Raw genomic sequence first — 9,714 nt, 5'->3', positions numbered from 1 at the left:
GCCCTGAACCTTCGTCTCGGGCGGGCGTCCCGACGCCGCCGCCATACGGCCGTTGTGATCCGTGCGGGGATCCGCTTGCTCGGCGACCCTCGCCGAGAGCAGCCCCGCGCCGCACGGACACGCGACACCGACGGGCGGACGGACGCCGGGGCGCCGGCCCGAACCGTTACCTTTAAAGGACGGGAGGTCGTCGAGGCGAGTGCCGCCCCGGAAGCGCGCGCCGGAAGCGCGAGAACCGCGCCGAGCTAGGGTCGTCGGCATAGGGGGATTCCCCGGTTACGGGGGTCCCGCGCACGGCCGCCGCCTTTCGCCCGTCGCTGGCGGTCGCCTGTCGTCGCGCCGCGCCGCGCTACTGGGGTCGTCGGACGAGCGCGCTACCCCGCTCGCACGGAGGTAGCGCGACATCGCCCGCCGCCTTTTCTCGCGTCGCGCCGCGCCGCGTGGCGCCCGCCGAACTCGCTCCGACGCGCGGCCCGGGAGTGACCCGCGCCGCGCCCCCCGTCCCGTCCCGTCCCGGTCTACCCTCTTCCTCCGCCTGCGACGACCCGCCGCCCTCGGCGTCTGGCTCGTCGGGGGTGTACCGAGGCGGATCTGCTGCCGCTCGTACGTTAATGATCCTTCTGCAGGTTCACCTACAGAAACCTTGTTACGACTTTTACTTCCTCTAGATAGTCAAGTTCGACCGTCTTCTGGCACACCGCCGGAGCCGGGGCCGGCCCCGGCGGGGACTATCCGAGGACCTCACTAAGCCATCCGATCGGTAGTAGCGACGGGCGGTGTGTACAAAGGGCAGGGACTTAATCAACGCAGGCTAATGACCCGCGCTTACTGGGAATTCCTCGTTGGTGGGAAATAATTGCAATCCCCAGGCCCTGTCACGAGCGGGGTTCATAGGATTACCCGCGCCTGCCGGCGCGGGGATAGACGACGCGCTTATACGCTCAGTGTGGCGCGCGTGCAGCCCCGGACATCTAAGGGCATCACAGACCTGTTATTGCTCATTCTCGTGTGGCTGAGAGCCACTTGTCCCTCTAAGAAGTTTTCTGCCGCCGACCGCGCGGGGGGCCGCGGTACTATTTAGTATGTTTGAGTCTCGTTCGTTATCGGAATTAACCAGACAAATCGCTCCACCAACTACGAACGGCCATGCACCACCACCCACGGTATCGAGAAAGAGCCTTCAATCTGTCAATCCTTTCCGTGTCCGGGCCGGGTGAGGTTTCCCGTGTTGAGTCAAATTAAGCCGCATGCTCCACTCCTGGTGGTGCCCTTCCGTCAATTCCTTTAAGTTTCAGCTTTGCAACAATACTCCCCCCGGAACCCAGACACTTGGTCGGTTTCCCGGGTGCTGCTCGGCGGGTCATGGGAATAACGCCGCCGGATCGCGAGTCGGCATCGTTTATGGTCGGAACTAGGACGGTATCTGATCGTCTTCGAACCTCCGACTTTCGTTCTTGATTAATGAAAACATTCTTGGCAAATGCTTTCGCTCTCGTCCGTCTTGCGCCGGTCCAAGAATTTCACCTCTAGCGGCGCAGTACGAATGCCCCCGGCCGTCCCTCTTAATCATGGCCCCAGTTCATGACAACCCACAAAATAGAACCGGAGTCCTATTCCATTATTCCCAGCTGCGATATGCAGGGGCGGCCGTGTGGCCTGCTTTGAACACTCTAATTTCCTCAAAGTAAACGCTTCGGGCCCCGCGAGTGACACCCAGCGAAGGGCATCACGGGGGCTTTTGCCGAGAGGCAGGGGCTGGGACAGACGGATGCACGCCTCGCGGCGGACCGTCAGCTCGCGTCCCGGGGTCCAACTAGGAGCTTTTTAACTGCAGCAACTTTAAAATACGCTATTGGAGCTGGAATTACCGCGGCTGCTGGCACCAGACTTGCCCTCCAATGGATGCTGGCCGATGGGTTTGTGTTCGGCTCATTCCAATTACGGAGACTCGAACGAGTCCCGTATTGTTATTTTTCGTCACTACCTCCCCGTGTCGGGAGTGGGTAATTTGCGCGCCTGCTGCCTTCCTTGGATGTGGTAGCCGTTTCTCATGCTCCCTCTCCGGAATCGAACCCTGATTCCCCGTTACCCGTGGTCACCATGGTAGGCGCAGAGTCTACCATCGAAAGTTGATAGGGCAGACATTCGAATGAGTCGTCGCCGCCTCGGGTGGGCGAGCGATCGGCACGAGGTTATCCTGAGTCAACACAAAGGGGGGGCCGGGCCGGCGGAACGAGGACCGGCGCGCGCGGAGCCGCCCGCGCCGCTTACGCCCCCGCCCGGAGAGGCGGAGGCCGGACGCGGGGGACGCGCGCGACGGCTGAGCCCCCGCCCGCCGGACACCGCGTGGGTTTTTGTGTCTGATAAATGCACGCGTCCCCGGGGCGAGGCCGGAGCCCCGCCCGCGAGTCGGCGCTCGTTTGCATGTATTAGCTCTGGATTTGCCACAGTTATCCAAGTAACGGTGGAGCGATCAAAGGAACCATAACTGATTTAATGAGCCGTTCGCAGTTTCACTGTACTGGCCATTCGTACTTAGACATGCATGGCTTAATCTTGAAAACAAGCATATGCTACTGGCAGGATCAACCAGAGTGCGTCTGCCGCCGGGGGGGCGCTGCTGGTGGCGGTGCGGCCCTGGTCCGGGACGAGGCTGTGGCTACAGCCGGGCCCGGGGGGCCGCGCGACACTCGTATACGTTCGGACGGGCTGACGAGCGGGTGTCGTGAAACGATGTTTCGCGCGGAGCCCTAGCACGCGTGGCGTCGGGCTCCGCGACGGTCGGACGTCTGGGTGTGGCTCGAGACGGAAGCTCGACCTCGGTTCGTCTTGGTTCTGCCGCCAAAAGGTTCACGCCGAGGCATGGTTTCGCAAGAGGGCCCCGCGAGTGCCAGCCGTGGATCCCGCCTCACTCGTAACTCGTATCGGATTCGTCCGGCCTCACTTTCGTTCGCACATCGGACAGTTATACGTGTGCTTTAGTAGCTTCCGTTCCCTCTTAGTGAGGCCGTCCGTACGTACCGCCCCAGCTCTTTCTGAGGCGGGTATCCACTCGGCTCGGGGGGGCCCAACGTTTGCCTAGTATCCTCGGCGCTGGAGCTTGACCCGCAAAGCCGGAGGAGCCGCACGCCCGAACACCGGCTTGCGCCGGCCGACGTGGGCCCTCCGAGGCGGGTCTCGTGTGCCAATCGCTCAGTTGGGGAACCGGCAGGCCCGTGGGCCGACGCCGGCTCACCCGGGGGTGAAGGGTGCTTCGATGGAGGCCCCCTGTCAGCCTCCGCGGAAGTCCGGCTTCAATACTTTAAAGTTTGACAAACTTAGACATTTTTCGAGAACCGGAGCTTAGAGGGGTACATGCAAAAGCCAGGGCCGCGGGAAGCGCCCTAAATACTTCAATACTTTAAAATTTGAAAAACTTAGAAATTTTTCGAGAACCGGCATCTTCCCTCGGTAATTGCGAGATGCGAGGCCGCCCCTAGCCTCTGCTCTGTCGGACTCAATGGTCACGGGTGGCCGCTGATTAGCCCTGGTGCTCACCTCTCAAAATTGCGAGTCCCTAATATAATTCTGGCTGTCGGCTGGAGAAGGGGGTATAAAATCGGCACTTGAGGGAACGCCGGGCCCTCAAGTTCGGGGCCCTCTAGCGGATTTTTGAGGTACTGCACTCCCATTGGAAATGCATTGGCCATAGCAATACATGGGCGCTCCGTCCACTACAATGTAATTCCCTCACAATATCTGCCCCCGCGTGGCCGCGCGATGCTACTGCTGCCCCGTTGGGAATGAATGGGCCTTTCGGAGGCCATAAATACAGCGCCGCTGCATGGATTTTGGCGGTACTGCGGCTGTCGTTGAAAATACATGGACCCGTCTGAATGAATGGGCCTTTCGGATTCCATAAACCCAGCGCCGCTGCATGGATTTTGGCGGTACTGCGGCTGTCGCTGAAAATACATGGACCCGTCTGAATGAATGGGCCTTTCGGAGGCCATAAACTCAGCGCCGCTGCATGGATTTTGGCGGTACTGCGGCTGTCGCTGAAAATACATGGACCCGTCTGAATGAATGGACAAAATATAAATCAGACACTACAGAACACAAGCATAATCCAAGATTACAAAATCATCTCAGCCTTTAAAAGAAACAAAAACCTGAAAGACTACTTAGTAAAAAGTAAATTACCAGAAATCAACATAACACAAACGCAGGGCCCCACATTCTACAAACAAGCCACCACAGTTAGGAACACCGTCACCAACACAAACTACCTAATTAAACAAACAATCACACCTGCTACGGAAAACTGAAAATACATGGACCCGTCTGAATGTATGGGCCTTTCGGAGGCCATAAACTCAGCCAGCGCCGGGCCAGTGTTTGGGGTATTGTGCCCGCCACTAGTGGCTGAATACATAATAATAATAATAATAATAATAATTCCCTTGTATTGTCATTCTGTGTAACAATGTACACAGAACGAAATGTCGATTGCACTGGGCTAGTGTTGAGGGAACGTCGGGCCCTCAAGTTCGGTGGCTTGGAGCGGATTTTTGAGGTACTGCACTCCCATTGGAAATGCATGGGCGCTCCGTCCACTACCATGTAATTCCCTCACAATATCTGCCCCTGCGTGGCCGCGGGATGCTACTGCAGCCCCGTTGGTAATGAATGGGCCTTTCGGAGGCCATAAATACAGCGCCGCTGCATGGATTTTGGCGGTACTGCGGCTGTCGTTGAAAATACATGGACCCGTCTGAATGAATGGGCCTTTCGGATTCCATAAACCCAGCGCCGCTGCATGGATTTTGGCGGTACTGCGGCTGTCGCTGAAAATACATGGACCCGTCTGAATGAATGGGCCTTTCGGAGGCCATAAATCCAGCGCCGCTGCATGGATTTTGGCGGTACTGCGGCTGTCGCTGAAAATACATGGACCCGTCTGAATGAATGGACAAAATATAAATCAGACACTACAGAACACAAGCATAATCCAAGATTACAAAATCATCTCAGCCTTTAAAAGAAACAAAAACCTGAAAGACTACTTAGTAAAAAGTAAATTACCAGAAATCAACATAACACAAACGCAGGGCCCCACATTCTACAAACAAGCCACCACAGTTAGGAACACCGTCACCAACACAAACTACCTAATTAAACAAACAATCACACCTGCTACGGAAAACTGAAAATACATGGACCCGTCTGAATGTATGGGCCTTTCGGAGGCCATAAACTCAGCCAGCGCCGGGCCAGTGTTTGGGGTATTGTGCCCGCCACTAGTGGCTGAATACATAATAATAATAATAATAATAATAATTCCCTTGTATTGTCATTCTGTGTAACAATGTACACAGAACGAAATGTCGATTGCACTGGGCTAGTGTTGAGGGAACGTCGGGCCCTCAAGTTCGGTGGCTTGGAGCGGATTTTTGAGGTACTGCACTCCCATTGGAAATGCATGGGCGCTCCGTCCACTACCATGTAATTCCCTCACAATATCTGCCCCTGCGTGGCCGCGGGATGCTACTGCAGCCCCGTTGGTAATGAATGGGCCTTTCGGAGGCCATAAATACAGCGCCGCTGCATGGATTTTGGCGGTACTGCTGCTGTCGCTGAAAATACATGGACCCGTCTGAATGAATGGGCCTTTCGGAGGCCATAAACTCAGCGCCTCTGCATGGATTTTGGCGGTACTGCGGCTGTCGCTGAAAATACATGGACCCGTCTGAATGAATGGGCCTTTCGGAGGCCATAAATCCAGCGCCGCTGCATGGATTTTGGCGGTACTGCGGCTGTCGCTGAAAATACATGGACCCGTCTGAATGAATGGACAAAATATAAATCAGACACTACAGAACACAAGCATAATCCAAGATTACAAAATCATCTCAGCCTTTAAAAGAAACAAAAACCTGAAAGACTACTTAGTAAAAAGTAAATTACCAGAAATCAACATAACACAAACGCAGGGCCCCACATTCTACAAACAAGCCACCACAGTTAGGAACACCGTCACCAACACAAACTACCTAATTAAACAAACAATCACACCTGCTACGGAAAACTGAAAATACATGGACCCGTCTGAATGTATGGGCCTTTCGGAGGCCATAAACTCAGCCAGCGCCGGGCCAGTGTTTGGGGTATTGTGCCCGCCACTAGTGGCTGAATACATAATAATAATAATAATAATAATAATTCCCTTGTATTGTCATTCTGTGTAACAATGTACACAGAACGAAATGTCGATTGCACTGGGCTAGTGTTGAGGGAACGTCGGGCCCTCAAGTTCGGTGGCTTGGAGCGGATTTTTGAGGTACTGCACTCCCATTGGAAATGCATGGGCGCTCCGTCCACTACCATGTAATTCCCTCACAATATCTGCCCCTGCGTGGCCGCGGGATGCTACTGCAGCCCCGTTGGTAATGAATGGGCCTTTCGGAGGCCATAAATACAGCGCCGCTGCATGGATTTTGGCGGTACTGCTGCTGTCGCTGAAAATACATGGACCCGTCTGAATGAATGGGCCTTTCGGAGGCCATAAACTCAGCGCCTCTGCATGGATTTTGGCGGTACTGCGGCTGTCGCTGAAAATACATGGACCCGTCTGAATGAATGGGCCTTTCGGAGGCCATAAATCCAGCGCCGCTGCATGGATTTTGGCGGTACTGCGGCTGTCGCTGAAAATACATGGACCCGTCTGAATGAATGGACAAAATATAAATCAGACACTACAGAACACAAGCATAATCCAAGATTACAAAATCATCTCAGCCTTTAAAAGAAACAAAAACCTGAAAGACTACTTAGTAAAAAGTAAATTACCAGAAATCAACATAACACAAACGCAGGGCCCCACATTCTACAAACAAGCCACCACAGTTAGGAACACCGTCACCAACACAAACTACCTAATTAAACAAACAATCACACCTGCTACGGAAAACTGAAAATACATGGACCCGTCTGAATGTATGGGCCTTTCGGAGGCCATAAACTCAGCCAGCGCCGGGCCAGTGTTTGGGGTATTGTGCCCGCCACTAGTGGCTGAATACATAATAATAATAATAATAATAATAATTCCCTTGTATTGTCATTCTGTGTAACAATGTACACAGAACGAAATGTCGATTGCACTGGGCTAGTGTTGAGGGAACGTCGGGCCCTCAAGTTCGGTGGCTTGGAGCGGATTTTTGAGGTACTGCACTCCCATTGGAAATGCATGGGCGCTCCGTCCACTACCATGTAATTCCCTCACAATATCTGCCCCTGCGTGGCCGCGGGATGCTACTGCAGCCCCGTTGGTAATGAATGGGCCTTTCGGAGGCCATAAATACAGCGCCGCTGCATGGATTTTGGCGGTACTGCTGCTGTCGCTGAAAATACATGGACCCGTCTGAATGAATGGGCCTTTCGGAGGCCATAAACTCAGCGCCTCTGCATGGATTTTGGCGGTACTGCGGCTGTCGCTGAAAATACATGGACCCGTCTGAATGAATGGGCCTTTCGGAGGCCATAAATCCAGCGCCGCTGCATGGATTTTGGCGGTACTGCTGCTGTCGTTGAAAATACATGGACCCGTCTGAATGTATGGGCCTTTCGGAGGCCATATACTCAGCGCCGGGCCGGTGTTTGGGGAATCGTGCCCGCCACTAGTGGCTGAATCCCGGGCTAGTGTTGGGGGACTTGTGCCCGCCAATAGTGGCTGAATCCCGGGCTAGTGTTGGGGGACTTGTGCCCGCCAATAGTGGCTGAAATCCGCGCCGGTGTTTGGGGAAATGTGCGCGTATTATCGGGCCGGTGTTTGGGGAATTGCGCGCGTATTATCGGGCCGGTGTTTGGGGAATTGTGCGCGTATTATCGGGCCGGTGTTTGGGGATATGCGCGCGTATTATCGGACCGGTGTTTGGGGAATCGTGCCCGCCACTAGTGGCTGAATCCCGGGCTAGTGTTGGGGGACTTGTGCCCGCCAATAGTGGCTGAAATCCGCGCCGGTGTTTGGGGAATTGTGCGCGTATTATCGGGCCGGTGTTTGGGGATATGCGCGCGTATTATCGGACCGGTGTTTGGGGAATTGTGCCCGCCACTAGTGGCTGAGAACTTGGCTAGTGTTTGGGGACTTGTGCCCGCCACTAGTGGCTGAAATCCGGGCCGGTGTTTGGGGAATTGTGCGCGTATTATCGGGCCGGTGTTTGGGGATATGCGCGCGTATTATCGGACCGGTGTTTGGGGAATCGTGCCCGCCACTAGTGGCTGAATCCCGGGCTAGTGTTGGGGGACTTGTGCCCGCCAATAGTGGCTGAAATCCGCGCCGGTGTTTGGGGAATTGTGCGCGTATTATCGGGCCGGTGTTTGGGGATATGCGCGCGTATTATCGGACCGGTGTTTGGGGAATTGTGCCCGCCACTAGTGGCTGAGAACTTGGCTAGTGTTTGGGGACTTGTGCCCGCCACTAGTGGCTGAAATCCGGGCCGGTGTTTGGGGAATTGTGCGCGTATTATCGGGCCGGTGTTTGGGGATATGCGCGCGTATTATCGGACCGGTGTTTGGGGAATCGTGCCCGCCACTAGTGGCTGAATCCCGGGCTAGTGTTGGGGGACTTGTGCCCGCCAATAGTGGCTGAAATCCGCGCCGGTGTTTGGGGAATTGTGCGCGTATTATCGGGCCGGTGTTTGGGGATATGCGCGCGTATTATCGGACCGGTGTTTGGGGAATTGTGCCCGCCACTAGTGGCTGAGAACTTGGCTAGTGTTTGGGGACTTGTGCCCGCCACTAGTGGCTGAAATCCGGGCCGGTGTTTGGGGAATTGTGCGCGTATTATCGGGCCGGTGTTTGGGGATATGCGCGCGTATTATCGGACCGGTGTTTGGGGAATCGTGCCCGCCACTAGTGGCTGAATCCCGGGCTAGTGTTGGGGGACTTGTGCCCGCCAATAGTGGCTGAAATCCGCGCCGGTGTTTGGGGAATTGTGCGCGTATTATCGGGCCGGTGTTTGGGGATATGCGCGCGTATTATCGGACCGGTGTTTGGGGAATTGTGCCCGCCACTAGTGGCTGAGAACTTGGCTAGTGTTTGGGGACTTGTGCCCGCCACTAGTGGCTGAAATCCGGGCCGGTGTTTGGGGAATTGTGCGCGTATTATCGGGCCGGTGTTTGGGGATATGCGCGCGTATTATCGGACCGGTGTTTGGGGAATCGTGCCCGCCACTAGTGGCTGAATCCCGGGCTAGTGTTGGGGGACTTGTGCCCGCCAATAGTGGCTGAAATCCGCGCCGGTGTTTGGGGAATTGTGCGCGTATTATCGGGCCGGTGTTTGGGGATATGCGCGCGTATTATCGGACCGGTGTTTGGGGAATTGTGCCCGCCACTAGTGGCTGAGAACTTGGCTAGTGTTTGGGGACTTGTGCCCGCCACTAGTGGCTGAAATCCGGGCCGGTGTTTGGGGAATTGTGCGCGTATTATCGGGCCGGTGTTTGGGGATATGCGCGCGTATTATCGGACCGGTGTTTGGGGAATCGTGCCCGCCACTAGTGGCTGAATCCCGGGCTAGTGTTGGGGGACTTGTGCCCGCCAATAGTGGCTGAAATCCGCGCCGGTGTTTGGGGAATTGTGCGCGTATTATCGGGCCGGTGTTTGGGGATATGCGCGCGTATTATCGGACCGGTGTTTGGGGAATTGTGCCCGCCACTAGTGGCTGAGAACTTGGCTAGTG

General features: G+C 55.5%; 1 non-coding gene across 1 annotated transcript; it reads right to left on the bottom strand.

The window, feature by feature from the left end:
• Positions 1–609: 609 nt before the first annotated feature.
• On the bottom strand, positions 610–2,596 carry LOC148345831 (18S ribosomal RNA). Its single transcript, XR_015848424.1, has one exon. It is a non-coding gene; the product is annotated as an 18S ribosomal RNA (ribosomal RNA).
• Positions 2,597–9,714: the final 7,118 nt, after the last annotated feature.

This window comes from Urocampus carinirostris, unplaced genomic scaffold (genome assembly GCF_059441175.1).
Source record: "Urocampus carinirostris isolate Australia breed hairy pipefish unplaced genomic scaffold, RoL_Ucar_1.0 HiC_scaffold_24, whole genome shotgun sequence".
Lineage (NCBI taxonomy): Eukaryota > Metazoa > Chordata > Actinopteri > Syngnathiformes > Syngnathidae > Urocampus > Urocampus carinirostris.
Note: the sequence above shows the minus strand (reverse complement) of the source record. Positions and strands in the feature narration are given on the sequence as shown.